This window comes from Leuciscus leuciscus (genome assembly GCF_965113295.1).
Source record: "Leuciscus leuciscus genome assembly, chromosome: 5".
Classification (NCBI taxonomy): Eukaryota; Metazoa; Chordata; class Actinopteri; order Cypriniformes; family Leuciscidae; genus Leuciscus; species Leuciscus leuciscus.
The window spans coordinates 13,681,209-13,701,296 of NC_138729.1; the positions used below are offsets into that span (position 1 = coordinate 13,681,209).

Sequence of the window (20,088 nt, forward strand, 5' to 3'; positions counted from 1 at the left end):
ATCATGACTCATGATTCTCGTGTCGTAACCCCTGAACCTCAAAGTACAGGTTCACAACAGGCAGATATCACAAATGGCCCTTTTCAAGGTGCTTGGAGTTTTTGAGCTGTTCGGAGGTGCTCTCTGGCACTGCCATGTGCTTCTCTTAAGCCTTTTTCCAAGTTGTACAGGAAGTCTGGAACTACAGATCTTGAGGTTGGTAGACTTCCCTTCCGAGCATCAGCCTATTTGGTGTGAATCTGGTAGCTGTATGCTGGGGGCTACGGTACGCTGATGTAAAGAGAGGAAGATGCTCATCCCAGTTTTTCTGATTCGGATTCACATAACAGCAGATCATTTGAAGGAGTGTATGGTTGAACCGCTCAACTTGAACAGGCCGTCCTTGTTTTTGTGATCTGCAAGAAACTACAAACATTCTTGAATAATGAACTTTCAAAGTTGTGACCCTGGTCTGTGTACAGTTCAAGTGGTACACTAAAATGGGAAATTAACTCCTAAACTAGTGTCCTAGCTGTAGTTTCTGCCCCTTGGTTTGGAACAGGAAATGCTTCCACCCATCGAGTGAATTGTTCAATGATGATGAGATCATACTTGTTTCCAGAACTGGACACAGGAAATGGACCCAGTATATAGAGATGGATCCGATCCATTGGGGGCCCTGCTTGGTAATTTTGAAGCTTGGTTCTCTTAGTAGGTCCTACAACTTTGCAAGCATTGCATGTACATCTTGTTGGAAATTTTATTCCTTCATCGAAGCAAGACCAGGAGACTTGAGATGGATCTTATAAGCAGAAGAGATTTATTCTTCCGAGTCTGTAGTTCATCAAGTCTAATCTAAAAAAAGTTGCCTTGCACTTTTATATACATTTAGGGGGAGGGATTTACATTGAGGTTGAACAAAGCATGTAAATTAAGTATACAGGTTAAGGAACCGCCCTAGACTCCAGCGTGTTACCAGTCTCAATCCAATCAGCATAACTATTCAAACGCATATATGCTAATCCAATCCGCCCAACCATTCAACGTCTGGGCCAGGGGCTCCGAGAGCCATTAAAAGACTTACAATAGAGAAAAAACAGGACTGGCAGAAACTGTTGATACCATTATCTTAACCTAACCTTAAAATGCTAACTTCAATGTACTCAACTTTTACTGTTGCAACCTAAATTAAACATTTAATAAATGTGTAATACAACAATCTCCACCCATGCCATACCAGTAAAAACTCTGGGTCGCTCCAACATCTTACCTTCTCCCAAATGGCCAGACTGCGGTGAGTTATGGCAGGCTTGCAACACTTCAGCTTGCATTGAGGATTTAACTAGCAGCAGCAGGGAGGGACTGAGTCCTCAAGGCCTCTCCCAACAATAAAAGAGAACACCTTGATGTAATTCAACTTGCGGTTTTAAGTGTTTTAACTCCTCAGATGTAAATTGTGTTCCATTGTCTGTGACAATTTGCTCCAGAAGTCCATATGCCGCAAACAACCTCCTCAGTCTTGCGCTGGTAGCTTGATCATCCTCCAGCCACTTCGAGTATGCATCCACAAGTATCATAAATGTGTGTCCTAGAAAAGAACCAGCAAAGTTATGTGTAGTCTTTTCCAGCTTGACCTGGAAATTCACAAGGGTGTAACAGAACCTGACGTGGAGCCTTTTGTTCCATCTGGCACAGCTCACAGGCTCTGCTAACCTGCTCCAGATCTGTATCCACTTTAGGCCACCACACATACTTGCGGGCAAGAGTTTTCATCTTTACTACCCTTTGATGACCGACTTGCAGCTCTTTCAGCACACTTTTTCTCAGTTTATCAGGTATTATCACCCTGGTGCCCCAGAGCACGCATCCTCTCTCTGCAGACAATTCATATCTGTGTGAGTGGTAAGCTTTCAAACTTTCATCCACATCCATTGGCCAACCCTCCATGACATACTTCAGGACTTTGGATAACACCTTGTCTCTGCGTGTTACACGTGCCACCTGGTCCGCATTCAAGGGAGCTTGTTCAAATATTTTCTGACAAGGCGGCTGTGTCCACATCAATCGTGTCAGGCAGGGGAACACGCAAAAGGCCGTCTGCATTACTGTGTTTCTCTGAGGGACAGTATTCAATATGGTGGTCATAAGCTCAAAGGATGATTGCCCATCTTTGAATCCTGGCCGCTGCCATGGTGGGTAGACTTTTATGCTCTCCGAACAAAGTCAACAAAGGTTTATGGTCAGTCACCATCTTGAATTTCCTTCCCCACAAATATTGTTGATTTTTTTTTTACCCCGAAGATGAGCGCCAACCCCTCTTTTTCTATTTGTGAATTCTTTTTCTCCGCATAATGTACCAGAACCCTTCCGTTCATTAGCAAGTCTTTACATTTTTCAAAAGCTCTTTGCTCTGACTGCTTCCATTCCCACGGTACGTTATCTCTCAACAGTCTGTAGAGGGGAGCTGCCACTGTACTTTGTTTGGGCAAAAAACATCCATAATAGTTGACACTCCTTCACACAGGTGGGTGCTGGTGCATCCCAGATTGCAGCAACTTTGTCTGGAGATGGATGAAGGCCCTGGCTGTCTAGCACAAATCCTAGATATTCAATTAGCTTTTTCACAAACTCACATTTGGACTTTTTCTGTCACAGTGTCTGGTTTGTGTTTCCCCGGGTGTCCACTAGAGGTCTCTCTCCCTTACTGTCACCATTCATTCTGGAACTGCATTTCCCATGATCCTTTGTCTGTTCTCATCACTCATCATTGCACGCAGCTGTTTCCCATTACATTGTTTAGTTCTGTGTATAAATATCCTGTCTGTTTCAGTCCATGTCACGGAGTCGTTGTTATTCGTCACTACACTTCTGGTGTGTGTTCTAGCCTGTTTCTTGGTTTGTTTATTGTGTTTGGATTGCTAAAATGGACTTTGAACCCTGCCTGGATGACTATGAATTGGATTGCCCTAATAATAAATATGCTGCATTGGGATCTACCTGTTTTCCCGTGTGTTCCCGTGACAGAACGACTCCGTCAACAAATAGATCCAGCAGTATGGACTTTCGTGGATCTTCCCCAACCGCCGAGAGGGAGAGGAGGCAGCAGAGGGGGAATTCACAGGTTGAAGAGATTCCCCCCTGTATGAAAATGTTTCAATGCCTTGCATTATGGGCCCGCCAGACTGAGGAGCCATGGCGGTCAATTCCCCTGAGCACCCTTCCACCGATGACAGAGAATCTTTTAGGGGAACCCGTCTGGCCAAGTTTTCGGGGACTCGTGGAGGCCGCAGGAGAGGAGGTCCTAGAGGTGAGCCCCGGAACCGCTCTCCACTTCGGTCTTTCTCCGACCATGGCCCGGTGATGCTCAGCCCAGGGGCCTCATTTATAAAGCTTGCGTACGCACAAAACGGGGCAGAAAACATGCGTACGCCAGTTCCTGCGCAAAAGGTGGGATTTATAAAGAAAAACTTGACGGGAAAATGTGCGCACCTGCACGCAAACTCTGACCCATGCATACGCACATTTTGGAGATGGAGCACTTTGGCGACACCGATGGTGAGCTGGAGTTAAATGTATTTTTGGTCACTTTTATACAGAAAATCTAAAGAAAATTAAACATATACAGAAAGATTATACAAATACAATTTCAATCACCAAGCCTGTCACTTGAAGCAAATATCCATTCCTTCTTAAATGTCCGCGGTAGCGAGCGTGTTGAGCCGTTTAGTGAAACTGACGCAAATAACAGTTTAAATAAATAAAATACTTCTGATATAAACATTTATATTAAATATGCCATTCAAATTAATGGAGTTAAACACTTAAACATGAAATCATTACTGAAGTTACAACATTTTTTTTAATTCAATCATTAGAAATATTTGTTGTGGATGCGATTGTTTTTGAACACTTTTCCTGTGGCGTGCTTTAATGTTTTAACCACCAGATTGTCTGAGAAAATAGTTTCGTGCAAATAATGCCCAAGGCCTATCTGTTTCCATTAAAAATATAAATCAATTAAAAATACAATTCGGCAAGTGGAAAAGATTGAGAAAAACTTTCTCTGAAATGTATTTTACACTATTTGATTTATGTAGGCTATTCAAAAACAAGGCAAGGATAGACAACTACTTGATTTGTATTAATGTAATGTTTCTTGTACCGTTTATATCATTTGCATATGATTATCCATCCACGTGATAACGTTTAAGTTATCACGTGGATGAATAATCATATGCAAATGATATGTAGATGAGGATCTGCATAGTAAAACTAGGCGTTGTAAGCTCCATATATGGTTATTTCGGGGTGGAGACGCATGTACGCACAATCTTCCGCTGACTGGGATTTATAAAGTGAATTCTGCGCAGGTTCTGGCGTACGCACGGTTTTATAAGTCTGAATATTTTTTTGCGTACGCCATTTTTGGCTTTTGTGCGTACGTACACTTTTAGTAAGGTTCCTACGCACAGTTTTATAAATGAGACCCCAGAGCTCCCTTCGCCGCTGGTCCTGTCCAGCCCGGAGCCTGCACCTCGCCATAAAAAACGGCGGAGGAGGAGGAAGACTTCCTGCCTCCCCAGTGAACCAGAGGCCATCCTGGTGGCCGTCCCCGTGCAGCCCGCTGTTGTTCCGGAGGCCGTCCCCGTGCAGCCCGCTGTCATCCCGGAGATCGTCCCGGAGCTGCCCACCATCAGTCCTGCCACGGCCAAGAGGGCTGTCTTCCTTTTTTATGCATTGGCAGTATTGCATGCATGGAGGAGACACAGGAGTTCTGCCGATCCAGAGACTGTTCAGGTCACGTCTGCCGATCCAGAGACTGTTCAGGTCACGTCTGCCGATCCAGAGACTGTTAAGGTCACGTCTGCCGATCCAGAGACTGTTAAGGTCACGTCTGCCGAGCCAGTGTCTCCGGACAAGATGGCCGCCGTCGAACCTGTGCCTCCGGACAAGATGGCCGCCGCCGAGCCGGTGTCTGTTCCTGAGCCGATGTCTATTCCTGTGCCTGAGCCGATGTCTATTCCTGTTCCTGAGCCGATGTCTGAGCCAGTGTCTGTTCCTGAGCCGGTGTCTGTTCCTGTACCTGAGCCGGTGTCTATTCCTGTGCCTGAGTCAGTGTCTGTTCCTGTTCCTGAGCAGGTGTCTGTATCTGTTCCTGTTCCTGACTCTGTGTCTGTTCCTGAGCCGGTGTCTGTCCCTGTTCCTGAGCCGGTGCCTGTTCCTGAGCGGGTACCTGTTCCGTGGCCACCCGAGGGGTCGTCTCCGCCGTGGCCGCCCGAAGGATCGTCTCCGCCGTGGCCGCCCGAGGGGTCGTCTCCGCCGTGGCCGGCCGAGGGGTCGTCTCCGCCGTGGCCGCCCGAAGGGTCGTCTTCGCCTTGGCCGCCCGATGGACTGTCTACTCCGTCCTGGCCGCCTGAAGGGTCGTCTCCGCCCTGGCCGCCCGATGGACGGTCTGCTCCGCCCTGGCCGCCTGAGGGAAAGTCTCCGCCCTGGCCGCCCGATGGATCGTCTGCTTCGCCCTGGCCGCCCGATGGGTCGTCTGCTTCGCCCTGGCCGCCGGCTAAGCCATAACCCCCTGTTTCTGTTCCCCTCCATGGACCTCCATGGATTTTCACTCTCAAGCCATTCTCCTGGAGTCTTTGCAGCACTGCCTGTAGCCTCTGCAGATGTTCATGTTCTGTCCTTCCAGTGACCAGTATGTCATCAAGATCTCTCATGATGTTCTCCATAATTCTTTGAAAGATTGAGGGTGCTGAACTGACACCAAATGGTTGTCTATTGTAGACAAATAATCCTCTGTGTGTGTTGCTGGTTAGCAGCTGTTTGGACTCATCATGAAGAAGAACCTGCTGGTACGCTGAAGCCAAGTCAACCTTAGAAAACACAACTCCTCCAGTCAGTGTAGCCATCAACTCCTCAATCCGAGGTAGTGGGTAAAAGTTTCTGTAGTAGCTGCTTGATTCACAGTTAATTTATAGTCTCCACACAGTCTTATGGTTTTGTCTTTTTTTACCACCGGCACAATGGGTGCTGCCCATTCACAGTTTTTTCCAGTTCAAGGTGAGCTTTTGTAGCCAATTTCTGCCACATAGAGCTGACCCCTCCCCTTTTACTTCTATTATGGGTAGCAATTCACATTGTTTTTCATAGCTCACATTATCTTGAAGCTGTTCCAACACAGGCATAATCTCTCCTGTGTACGTTTTAAGCTTGATTCTGGCGACCTCTAGTGGCTCTTTTGAGAACGCAGCTTGGAATAGTTTCTCAGAAATTATACTCACGGCCGCGCCAGTATCAATTTCCAATTTCTTTGCCATTTACTTTAAATGTCTCTATGAATGACTTTTTGCGGTTCTCGTCACTTAGTAGCGAAAACATGGGCAACTCAGCTTCCTCTACCCCCACATACTTAATGGTTATGTTATGTTTTTCTCCACATAACGTTTACATTTCCCAGCTTCCATTTTTCCTCTGCAAGCTCTTTTCATGTGGACAGTTTTCCCACAATTATGGCATTTTGCATCCTTGAAATGACATTCCTGAGGGCTGTGATCTTTGCCATGACATCTATAGCACTTCTTCCCTCTCTGATTGGAATGTCGCGCTGCTTTCGCTCACGCATCCACTTTATGCACTACACCCGAGTGCGAGTCAAGACCTCTCAGCTGCTGTGTGTCTTTCTCCGCCATCTCCATACTCAATGCGATCTCAAAAACACGTGCAAATGACAGATTAGATTCTGACAACAGTCGCCGTACTGTCTCAAATGCAAAACTTGCAAGCATACAATACATCACAACATGAGTTTAGAATGGCTTTTTGATTGTTTGGATTTATTTACAACACAACATAATCCAAAGATACACAACGAAGGTCAAAAAGGCACATTATTAAGCACAATAATCTAAACAGAGAGTCTCGAACATTCACACACCTTTGTGCAATTTCTAAAACAGTTACCATTTAACATACCTTTCATTTCCAAGGAGTTTGCTTTTTCATTTTACCATGTTTGTGTACGAAAGGAACACGTCAGTACACTACACTAGAGAAAAAATATGGATTATCAAATGTTTTCAGACATTATGAAATGAGATTGGAGTAAAAACAGATCCTAATGTTTGGTGCGGTTTGCTTTTCAAATGCACATCGCGACCCAAACTCACAGCGCTCGCAGAGACCATTTCCTGAAGCGATCGAGTCCCTCCTCGAATCATTATTGTTACCACATTATAAAACATCTATGTTTGAACAGATATCCACAAACACAGTATTTCATAATAAACACCGGTCTATAAAATATAATATTCATCATGTTAGTGTAAACACTCATACTAGCCTATTTTTAAACCATGCTATGTTTTATATTAAAGAGCATAAAAAAGCATTTAAAGGTTGCCTACCTGTCTATAGTTCAGGGTTTCTCAAACTCGTTCCTGGAGGGCCACTGTCCTGCACAGTTTAGCTCCAACCCTGATCAAACACACCTGAGCAAGCTAATCATTGTTTTCAGGATCACTAGAAACTCACAGCTAGGTGTGTTTGATCAGGATTGGAGCTAAACTGTGCAGGACAGTGGCCCTCCAGGACCGAGTTTGAGAAACCCTGCTATAGTTTAGATTTCAACATGTTTCCGTCGATTTCATACATTTTAGTCTAGCAACAGTTCAACTACTAATGTGAAGTTTATGCAACAATAACACTAACTCTTATAATTCAGAATACATTTCTTACCTTAAAATCTTTCTTATCTTCAAATCATGTTCTAGGTAAATCCAATGTAAGCTCACAGCGTGTCTTCCAAACTCAGAGAAAAGCAGAGGACTGGTGAAGTTTGATTCTTTGTTTTAGAGGTAATGAGGGCGTTTACAGGGTCACGTTCCTTCACGTGGACGATTTGCATGTGAATCTTGTTGGTTTCATACAAATTACTTAAACAGAGAATATTTGTTTTCGTTTTGAATTAGATAATTTAAAAGTACACACTTAAATGTTTATAAAGATATATTGCTTATGTCTGTGTGACAAGTATTCGCTGAGTTTTGTTTCAGTTAAGAGACGTGCTCCAGAAAAAAAAATTCACGGAGACGGAGAGGCAGAAAGCACATGTTTATTTTACAAAAGCACAATGTTTTGTTTTGATTGTAAGTGGACACATAAAAAAGTAGACATCTTACAGATTCTTTTTTCATATTTCTTTTTTTCTGTACGACCATAAATGGAGTAATTTAAGTCTATTGTGATACTATGTGAAGAAAATCCAGCAAAGCACGGCGGCGTGTTTGTCAGCCCCTAAGTGTTAAGGAAAAGAGTAGCAGCCATTTATCACCCCGTTTGATAGGTATGCCTTCAAACTTCTCCCATTTGGGATCACAAGCGCCCCAGAAAGCTTTCAAAGAAAAATGACAGCGACATTACAGGGGTTTGAGGGGATGGCAATTTACATGGATGATTATCTGGTTTTCGGAGAAACAGAAAAAGAACATAATAAACGACTCAAAGTACTTAAAGGACAAGTTTGGTATTTTACACTTAAAGCCCTGTTTACAGATCGTATCTGATGAAATAGAACAGTTAAGATAAAAATTTGGACACATGCTCCTGTCCCGAGAATTTTAGGTTTATTTCGCTTTTGTGGACCTATTTTGCCAAACGCGTCACACCCGTGATTCTTCCGTTGAGAGCTTGAATAATAGACACTCCAGCCCAGTTGGTGGCGATAATGCACCTTTGCCAATTGCAAGCAAACCACGGGCATTTCATTGAATACACAGAAGAAGCAGAAGAAGAAGCGGCGGAGTAATATCGTAAAGGTGCTGCGGTCTCACAGCACGTCCTATTAAGTCAATGGAGTTGGACAAAAACTACGATAAAACCTGTTGGAATGCATCTTTTTCGGCGATTTTTGATGGAACATATCAGTGAACACCCCCTGACCACTCGGTGAGTTTCACGTCTTTGTAAACGAAAGTTTAATGTGTTTTTAGGACGGAATCTTCCAGTGCATATAGACAACCATTGTGGGGGTGGTGGGGGGAAGCGAAATAAACCTAAAATTCTCGGGACAGCAGCATGTGTCCAAATTTTAATCTTAACCGTTCTATTTCATCAGATACGATCTGTAAACAGGGCTTTAAGTGTAAAATACCGAACTTGTCCTTTAAAGTCATGGAATCGGCCAAACTAAAATTGAACAAACAAAAATGCATGTTCAAACAAAATCAAATTCGCTTCTTGGGCTACATCATCGATGCACAGGTGGTGAGGCCGGACCCTGGAAATATGGACAGTATCGTTAACTTTCCAGTACCTTAGAATGCACATGAACTCAAACGGTTCCTAGGAATAGTAAAATACTTAAGGAAATACATTCCTAACTTAGCCACTGCTGGACAACCTCTGTATGAAAACCAAAGTGGTGTAGAACTGGGGTCCAAGCCAAGAGACAGCCTTTCAGAGAGTAAAAAACAAATGCTATGATGTGCGCTCCTGTCCTCACTGTTTATGATGCCAGCAGACCCACATCAGTTTCTGCAGATGCAAACAGCTATGGAGTGGGAGGCATCCTGCTTCAAAAATATAATGGTGAGTGGAGACCAGTGGCATTCTGTTCAAGGTGCCTAAGTAATGCTGAAATGAGTAATGCACAAATAGAGAAGGAGTGTTTGGCGGGGGTCTGGGCCTGCGAACGGTTTGAGAAATATCTGTGTGGGCTAGAAAGCTTCAGATTAATATCAGACCCCACAAACCCCTTGTCCCACTCGTCAACAGTAAAGACGAAAGAGGAAGGAAATCATGGATAGATCCCAAGATGTTCATCAAGGCCTACATAGGTGTCGTAAAAGTGCTGATCAGGCAGTTTGGTGGCCTAACATCTCACAGGACATTAAACCGCATGTGCAGGAGGGCTCATACTGAGTCGAAACAAGGGCAGCACAGCGAAAGGAACCGTTGTCCAAGTGAATTACCCTGTAGGCCCTGGGAGAAAATAGCCATTAGCCTGTGTGAACACAATAAATGCCATTACCTGGTAATATCAGATCCAGATCCTGTCACTTCTTTCTCCCTCAACCAGCCAAGTGATTAAAAAACTCAAAGCCACCTTTGCCCGTTTCAGGATCGCACGCGAGCTGAGAATTGACAATTGCCCACAGTTTTCTTGTAAAGAATTCAGAGACCTTCATGTTACTTCGAGTCCACACTTCCCACAGAGCAATGTCCATGAGGAGAGGGTGGCCAAGAACATTCTGAGACCGAAAGACTCTCTGCTGGCTCTCATGTCTTAAAAAAGGTCAGAAATGCTGATACTCTAGCAGAAGGTAAACAAGAATTCTTCTACAATCACAGAAATTAAGTAAGAAACTTACCTGCGTTAAGTCAAGGAAACGCTGTCCGTATCAGATTGGACGAACAAAAAGCCTGGACCAACCAGGGGACCATTCAAGGTTCTTTTTCCACACCAAGGTCTTATGTAGTAGAAACGACAGAAGGAAAGCTGATCAGGAGAAATCGTCGTCACCTTCAGAAGGAGCTCACTCCTTCAGTAAACACGAGAATGCACAGAGGAACCTGAATGCAGGGATCTTATGGATTTCGATGGAATTAGTGCACATACACAGGGACAGGACACCCCACCTTGACACAAAATGCACCTACACAGACGCATGCTGATCTTACAGATGCCATCTCATCAGGGCATGTACAGCAGTCACAGTCAGCCACAGTAACCCGCTCATGGACAGTGTTAAGGCTGTGCATAGACAGAATTGATCATTTTATAAATGTATTACTTTATACCATAAATGGGACTGTTACATTTTGAACTGAAAAAAAGTTAAACTGAACTGAAAAAAAATGTTTTGAAGAGAAAAGTGTTTTCATGAAAGTAATGCTGTTATGCATTAGCTTAAAGTAGCCCATTGAGAAAGAGAGAGAAAAGAAACGTACCCAGAGTTAGAGACACTTAAGAGAGAAGTGGTAAAACAGTTTTTAAAAAACACGTGTGGACTCCTTTATTTTCATGACAGTGTTGGTGGATTTTGACACCTTAAAAGACAGGCTCAAGGGTTCCCTGAAGGAGTTGGGATGCTTCTTCTGCCCAGTATGCAAATATTTGCCTTTGGAAAGTATGTCTGTATGCAGTCTATTTGTATAACACCTTTCTTGAATCACTTTGCCAATAGTGACTTAATTAAGCCAAGATACTGAAATTGTATCTGTAGTCTGTCATACCCTTCTATAGGCAAAACCTCTCCATCAGCTGAATGCACCACCACTGGCGAGTCAATGGCACCTCCTCCTAAACACACACACACAAATAAAAAATAAAAAATTGACACATACCAGTAGTTTGATGGCATACTTTTATGAAAACTTACCTCTGTGAATGTTAATGGACAGCATACTGTTAAATACAAATAACACTGTAAGACTTTGATTTTATTATCTAACAGCTTTGACAAATTAAACATTCTTACCATCAGCACAGAAACAGCACAGTAGACAACACAGAAATTCTCTGTATACTGTTGAGGAAGAAACTGTAAAAGGAAAAGTGCATCCACAGTTAGTTTTATAAACAACTGCTTGTGTAAACATGTATACTGTACATACATACTTAAATTAGCTTTACACAATTTCAAAATTTAAAACATACCCCAATGTCTCTTCCTGTTTTTTTCAGTCTAGGATCCTGGGTTTCAATGTGTCTGGCATTCCAAAGTAAACACAAAATACATCATGTGAAATTAAATGATCAGTTCTGTAGCCTGAAAACAAAAGTTCACACACACGTGTACACACGTGTACACACCCGCAGTACAAATCGTGACCGTGACGTCATTGTCGTAAAAACGTTGGCGATGACAGAAATTGGCAGCAATTTCGCACATGCACAGAACAGAGTTTTTGCACATGCGCGGTACAAATCATGTTTCCGGTACGGATCGAGTAGTGACAGCTACCTCTAAACAACAACTGACGTTGCAAACGAAACTTTACGCTGTATACTAAGGAGTGCGTAACTGAACAACCAATAAGTGACAAGAACACAGTAGAGGTAGTTAAGGGACTTTTACTTACAAGTCTTTACTTTTACTTTTAGTTAAGGGCCAGGCTACTACAATATATTCAACCCCCTCATATTTAAGTAGTTAAATTAATATAAACGTACCATTAGTCGACTACTGGCTTAAATGAACGACTACTAGTCGACTAAAAAATCTTTAGTTGGCGGGCAGCCCAAGTTAAATCTGATTCTGTTGCACAGAACTGAATGAAGAAGAATATATTAATATTTAATATTATTTTAATATATTTTCTGTCCAATTTTGGTGTGCTATAGACCTTATGCACCCGAGAAACGAGGGCGCCGCCATCTTTAGAATATTGTCTTTGAACTTCCGTTTTTGCAGTCGCTCTGTATATTTCTATGGCATTGCTGTCCAGGAGTAATTAGCTTTTGAAGTGGATTTAATTAATGTAAAGTTAACTAAAGTTATCATGAGGATTGTAATGTTTAAAGCAGATGTCATAACAAATGTCAGTAGACCGGGAAGATTTTAAAACGAGCCGTTCATTCATAAATACGCAAGATCGCTGTGAAAATACAGACCGGAAGTCAAAAGACAACAAGCACAGCACTGAAAAGGGGCAGGGCTACATAAGGTCTATACTTTAAATAAAAGTGTGGATATCAAATGGTCCTACCTTCTTTCCTTTGACTCCACCCATTCAAAGAACATGGACATGGATGGGGGAGGGGGGGATGGTACGACCGTTTGATTGACGCACTTACTGTCCAATGATTCTAGGTGGTCTTGGAAATGATTGGCTGGAGTTTTTCGAATCCTGCCCGTTCCACAGATGATTAAATTGCTTAATTTTTATTTCAGTGCTTCTAACTCAGTGGCTGTAAGTGGGTTAGGAAAGTGATTTTGAAAAAATGGCCAAAAAAGAGAATTACATACCCCACCTTTAATTTTATTGGCTTGTATTTTTTGAATTCAGTAAAATTATTGAATTTAATTAAACAGTCTAATAATAATACAATAATACAAAAACTTATTTAAAATAAGAAATTAATAACTTAGAAAAAAGTAATTTTTGGTTTCAGTTTTCGGCCAAGTGCATTCAGAATTTTCGGTTTTGGATGAGAATTTTTATTTCGGTGCATCCCTACCTAAGTAATAATAATATGTTTTATATATACAGGGCTTGACATTAACCTCTTTGCTCAACAGCCACTGTGGCTAGTGGTTTTCCAAAGTTACTAACCACTCAGCATTTTCACTGGCCACAATTTTGACATCGATACCATGGGGGAAAACTGACATATTAAGGTTGTCACTTTAAGACCTGACGCACAGCCCCATATACTGTTTTATATAGCCAATATACTTGGCTTTATGTGCGCGCTCTTTGGGTGTGAGCACAAAATCTGCGAGAATGAGTAAAATAATGCGCAATACGTGCAATCCCTTGCCGAAATATCAAGCCCTGTAACACCAACAATATTCATCTTTTGGCAAATGAAACGAGTGATTGAAGGGAGGCAGGTTTGTGTGTCAACTCGCTACCGGAGACATGAGAGAGCAAGAAAGCGCAGCTGTTATCATGTATCTATTCTGTGGAAAATGAGTGGAAGCGTTTCAGACATTGCAGTATCGCTATGTATCGAAAAATCTATATTTTTGAAAACACTACATTGCACTTTTTAAAAGACAAGAATTGAAAAATTTATATTATATACAATTCCGGGTGGATTGGCGAGTGTTAATGTCAAGCCCTGTATATTAGTTAGGGAAAGGTAGGCTTTTTTTTTTGGCAATCTGCAAAAAAAATTCTTACCAATAGCTTTTTTTACCATGTGTTCCTATAGGTGTCTAGTAACACCTCCCAATTTATCCACAGCCAAATCCTCGGGGAAACCGAGGTTTTTTTTTTTGTGTGTGTGTTGTTTTTTAATATTACCTTTTGAGATGTCTAACTAGGGATTTTTAGGGGTGCTGAATCTATCCCAGCCATTAGTTTTGAGTAAAAATGACTCCAAGTCCATACAAAAACCACATAAAAATGGTTTTATTGAACAATTACAAAACAAAACTTACTAAATCAGTTTAAAATTGAACAAACCTCATCCAACTCCCCTACATCTCCCTCACTCCTGTTATCATCTGGCTGGTTGATGTTCTGGCAAGAGTTACCATGACAGTTCCCACAAACAGAAATACGCTTGACGCCTTGCTTTTTACAGCAGCACCTGAGAGTGTCACAGTCCCCTGCACAGTTGCAGCTGACAAACTTCAGAAGGTAGTGCAGTGCAATGGGATCTGTTGTAGGGACTGGTGCATAACTTTGTTCTCCTTGTTTCCATCCATACTCAAGGACATCCAGTGATGGACTTTGTAGCAGTAGCCGATCTCTGGTCTGGAGTTATGCCCGCAGAGAGTGCTGTGCTGCAGCTCCTGTAGTCGGAGGCAGTTTCTCAGGCTTGATGCTCCCGGCTGCGGCCCACTGGCTGAAGATATCAAATCTTAAGTCTTCTAAATCTTCAGGTGGATTTCCGCAGAATGTGAGCTTGAACAGTTCGCAGCCAGCTTTGATGATGTCACTTTTCTTGGCTCTGATGTCATTGAACACATCCATGGCCCCCTCTGCTTTGTCAGTCTTGCAGAGCTTGGTGAGCAAAGTTGGTTTGCTAAACCCAGAAATTGCTGATATGGTATCGCAGCCAGAGAAGCTGTGTAGGAAGATCAGCTATTACGGTATTTCTCCGGGAGGGCCTCCCGGATCTTTCCGACATCGTAAGATGTGTCTAGTTTGTGACGTCAGAAACACCAGCGATTTCAAACCGCGTTTTTGAGACTGTCTTTGGTACACTGCAGATCTTTTTCGACCTCACTCAGACCGTCACCACGGTCTTCCCTTGAATGATACCATTCTTCCACCTATCCTCGAGAGGCAGAGGTGGACAAAGTACACAACTTCCTTACTTGAGTGAAAGTACAGATACTACTGGTCAAATATTACTCCGTTACAAGTAAAAGTTGTAAAGACCGATTTTTACTGAAGTAAAAGTACAGAAGTTCTTGTCTTTAAAATTACTTAAGGCGAGACACTACAGGTGAATAGGGTAAAAATTTTAACTAGCAGATATCACCATGAAACTTTCCCAGTTGATTAAGATCAGAAAAAAATGTATTACAAGTTTTCTGTAATTTAATGTTTAAATATGCAAATTAGGCAATATCTAATTAAATATGCACTAATTTGCATACATTTTAAAAAACTAAATCTGAGTATTGGATAAAGCCAGGTTAAAAAAAAAATGTTTCATTGTGTTCACATATTAGATGTGGAAAAAATTACAGAGGGATTTATGGATATCGCTCTCGGTTACTAGCGTAACCTCGGTTCTCTCTAGATGAGGGAACGAGTGTTGCGTAAGCTAGCTTACGCTACGGGAAAAACCTTTTTCTCGAGAATACTGAAGCCAAAAAATTATCCTTAATTTTGCATTAGTTTAAAACGCATTGCTGCATAAGCAGACCTAGGCAGAGCGGCTCGCGCGCCTATTGGTTGCTCAGCAGCAACTGCTGCAACCTATCCAGGACCTGCTCGTGACGAAGCACCAATGAGGGCGCGGGCACCTGTGCGCGTCACGTCCCGCCAGAATGGGCGTGGCTACAGGCTATAAAAACAGGCCCGTGAGGTTGTTCTCTGGTTTTTCAATCTGAAGCGAACCAGAAGTAGCACAAGCACGGCAGGGTTACGCAACACTCGTTCCCTCATCTAGAGAGAACCGAGGTTACGCTAGTAACCGAGAGCGTTCTCTTACGAGAGTACTCTAGTGTTGCGTAAGCTAGCTTACGCTACGGGAACCCAATGTAAAACACTGTGCGTGCTAGAGAAGGTCCACATGCACGTTCCCAAGGGCATGTGCCCAGGGACAAACGTAAGTGGTAATATCTGGGCCGATGAGGGTTGGGCCCAGGGAGAGATAACCATTCCAGAGTGTGGGAATGGGTGCTTAATACAATAGAACAGCCAGGTACATCCGTGGGCTGAACTAAGCATGATAACACTGCCTGTCAGCCACCTGAACCCGAAGGACAGGTGAAAAACGATCACAGACAGGAAGACCTGGTCTGTCGATCTGGAGCCTGTGTATAACACAAACCACACACAGTCTGTGTCGATCTGCAGCGAGAGCGAACAGAGCTAGTATGTTAGACTGACAACAGTTTAGCCTGTAGGGCAGGCACCTCCAGGTTATAAAACCTGATAAATGTAGACGGAGAGGCCCAGCCCGCCGACATACAAATATCATGGAGCGAGACTCCGCGAGACCACGCCCACGACGAGGCCATGCCTCTGGTGGAGTGCGCTCTGACGCCCAGAGGGCAATGAAGGTTCTTAGACCTATAAGCCATAGCGATAGCGTCAACTATCCATCTGGACAGGCTCTGTTTCGATGTGGCTAAGCCCTTAGTGCGGCCACCGAACGAAACGAAGAGCTGCTCTGACTGCCTGAAAGCATCAGACCGTTCGACATATATTCTCAGCGCCCTGACGGGGCAGAGAAAATTCAAATCGTCCTCACCCTCAGATCTCGGAAGAGCTGACAGTGAAATGATCTGTGATCTGAACGGAGTGGAAAGCACTTTGGGGACATAACCGTGCCTCGGTTTAAGGATGACTTTAGAGTCATTAGGCCCAAACTCCAAGCACGAAGCACTCACAGAGAGCGCGTGAAGGTCACACACTCGCTTAACTGAAGCGAGAGCCATGAGAAAAGCGGTCTTCAGTGAAAGATACCGCAAATCCACGGACTGAAGGAGTTCAAAGGGTTCGCCCTTCATGGCTTCCAGGACCAAGGAGAGGTCCCAGGCTGGAACCAGAGGGGGCTGAGGAGGATTTAACCTCCTAGATCCTCTTAGGAACCTAACAATGAGGTCGTCTCTACCCAGTGACCGGCCATGTAAAGGTTTTGTAAACGCCGCAATGGCCGCCACATACACTTTGAGCGTGGAGGGGGACCTGCCCTCGTCCAAAAGCTCTTGCAGAAAGGAGAGAACCTCTGCAACGCTACAGCGCTGTGGGTCTAAGTTTCGGGCCGAGCACCACCCGGAAAACACTGACCATTTAGAGGCGTAGAGCCTTCTCGTAGAGGGTGCTCTAGCCTGAGTAATTGTGTTCAACACTGCCGCTGGGAGGTCAGCGGGTACCCGTTGATGGCCCATGCATGCAGGGCCCATAGGTCGGGGCGCGGGTGCCAGATCGCGCCCCTGGCCTGGGAGAGGAGATCTTTCCTCACCGGAATCGGCCACGGGGTCGTGCTCGTCAGTTGCATCAGCTCTGAGAACCACACTTGATTTCTCCAGAGCGGCGCCACGAGGAGCACAGAGCATTTGCTCTCCCTGATGCGCTTGATTACCTGTGGTAACATCGCGATCGGGGGAAACGCATAGAGCGGACGGCTGGGCCAGTCGTGGGCCAGCGCATCTCTCTGTTTCGTGAAGAATACTGGGCAGTGCGCATTCTCCGTCGACGCAAAGAGGTCGACATCCGCTCTGCCGAAGATGTCCCATAGTAACTGGGCTATCTGAGGGTGCAGGGACCATTCCCCGGGGGGAACGTTGTCTCTGGACAGCATGTCTGGGCCCACATTTTGGGAGCCCGGGACATGTGATGCTCTCAGTGAGCGCAGGTTGTGATGGGCCCACAAGAGGAGGCGTTCCGCCAGCTTGTGAAGGCTCCGTGACCTGAGACCGCCCTGGCGGTTGATGTATGACACCACTGACATGTTGTCCGTACGGACCAAAACGTTGTGGCCTTTGAGGAGGGGGAGAAAGTATCTCAAGGCATTTTCGACCGCTTTCATCTCCAGACAGTTTATGTGTAGGCGCCTTTCTGAGGCTGCCCACAGACCAAACACTGGTCTGCCCTCGTAGAGGGCGCCCCAACCTGAGTTGGATGCGTCTGTCGAGATTACTTTTCGTCTCGAAGCCATGCCCAGATCCACTCCTGACTGATACCAGTCTGCCGCCTTCCAGGGATTCAGTGCTGTGACACAGTTCTGAGTCACCCTGAGGCGAACGCGGCCAGCGGACCATGCTCGCAGCGGGACCCGCGTCTTCAGCCAGTGCTGCAGCGGGCGCATGAAAAGCAAGCCCAGCTGAAGCACTGCCGAGGCCGAAGCCATAAGATCCAGCATCCTCTGAAAACGTTTGAGAGGAAAAATGCTGCCGGTCCTGAAAGCTGCAGCTGAGCGCTGAATCTGCAGCGCACGCTGTGACGTCAGCCGTGCTGTCATTGACACAGAGTCTAAGTCTGTTCCCAGAAAAGAGATTCTCTGGCTGGGAGACAGTAAACTCTTGGTCCAGTTGATTTGGAGACCCAAATCCCGTAAATGGTCGAGTAATAGAGCCCTGTGCGCTATTAACTCTGACTCTGACTGGGCCAGAATAAGCCAGACGTCCAGATAGTTCAGTATTCGCATCCCCCGTTGTCTCAGGGGAGCGAGCGCTGCATCCATGCACTTCGTGAATGTACGGGTTGCTAAGGACAAACCGAACGGCAGGACGGTGTACTGATAGCTCAGCCCCTCGAAGGCGAATCGCAAGAAAGGCCTGTGATGGGGCGCTATTTGAATCTGAAAATATGCGTCTTTCAGATCCACAGAGATAAACCAGTCCCTCGGGCGAATTTGCGCGAGAATCTGACTGGTCGTGAGCATTTTGAACGATCTCTGCATAAGGGCTCTGTTCAGCCGTCTGAGATCTAGGATGGGTCTGAGACCGCCATCCTTCTTTGGAACGAGGAAATATCTGCTGTAAAAACCTGCCTCGCTCAGTGTGTGAGGGACGGCTTCTACGGCTCGTTTCTCTAACAGTTTCGCAATCTCGGCGCGAAGTAGGTGTGCTACTTCACTGTTCACCGTGGTTTCGACCCTGGCTCGAAAGCGAGGGGGTCTGCGAGCGAACTGTAGTGAATAGCCTCGTTCTACCGTGTTCAGTACCCATTCTGACACGCCCGGCAGCTCCCTCCATGCCTTTATGTGAAAAGCTAGAGGGAGAATAACGCGCGGGCTGTTGTCGCTGTGTGTGGCACATATCTCACAGCGCCTGAGAGAGAGCGCGCGCTCATGGAGGCGCGCGCGCTTCGCACACACATAACACAGCTCGTGTCTGGTAGAGGGTGATTTACACACGGGACACGTTTTGTGTTTATTGGCGGGGGCTCTGAATGAGTGCTTATCACAGAGCAGCCCGTGTTTGTGTGTAGGGATGAGCGCTGTACAGCGGGCACCTTTCCCACATTCAAAACACACACGGCGTGAGCCGAGTTTATGGATATGGGCCGTGAATGAGTGTGAGTCACTGAGTCGGCCGTGTTTGTATGTAGGCGCGAACACTGTGGAGTGGGCACATGACCTACATTTATAACACCATCGGCGTGAGCCGGATAAACAGACAGAATGCTCTTTCTGTGATTTATTTGGGCGGCCGTAAAAACGGCCTTTGGGTACAGGCGAGCGTGTTGTGTAACGGGCTCGTTGGCTGTGAAATACACATCTCCAGTCACCTCTGCTGAGGGAACTGTGAGAGCGGGGCGCGCTGATTTTGATGGCGGTCCGGCCGCAGCGGGACTCGACCATCTTCGTCTTCCTAACGCGGTCAGGAAGACTTTGAGGGCTCTGCCTTCAGCACAATCTTGGACCGGGGTCCCCGAGGGGGAGGCGGTCTGTGGCGGCTGGAAGAGCGTGAGCGCTGGGAATCCCTCGGCTGACGGCGCTGTGAGGCTGACGGCGGGGGAGGCTGTGGCGCTGATTTCCGGTTGGGCGGCTGTTTAGAGCGACCCGTAGCGGAACTGGAGCGCTTCGGCAAGAAATGCCGCATAGCCTGGGAGGTTTTTCTGAACCTCGGAGTACCGTTCCGAAAACCCCTTGACAGCCGGGCCGAAGAGACTGGATGGCGCCACGGGCGCGTCGAGGAAAGTGGCTCTGTCGGACTCCTTCATGTCGGACAGCGTTAACCACAAGTGTCTCTCGGTGACAGTGAGAGACGCCATATTCCTCCCGATGGCCTGAGCAGCGGACTTAGTGGT

At 45.3% G+C, this 20,088-nt stretch overlaps 1 protein-coding gene and 1 long non-coding RNA gene across 5 annotated transcripts in view; one reads left to right on the top strand and one right to left on the bottom strand.

The window, feature by feature from the left end:
• arhgef15a (Rho guanine nucleotide exchange factor (GEF) 15) overlaps nucleotides 1-20,088 on the top strand; it is a 78,730-nt gene that overhangs the window by 33,638 nt on the left and 25,004 nt on the right. The window lies entirely within an intron of this gene.
• The window catches only part of LOC309499987, a 210,697-nt gene continuing 204,639 nt past the window's right edge, over nucleotides 14,031-20,088 (bottom strand). The window contains exon 3 of the long non-coding RNA XR_014206415.1: nucleotides 14,031-15,370. This is a non-coding gene — a long non-coding RNA (uncharacterized lncRNA). The remainder of the gene's footprint in view (nucleotides 15,371-20,088) is intronic.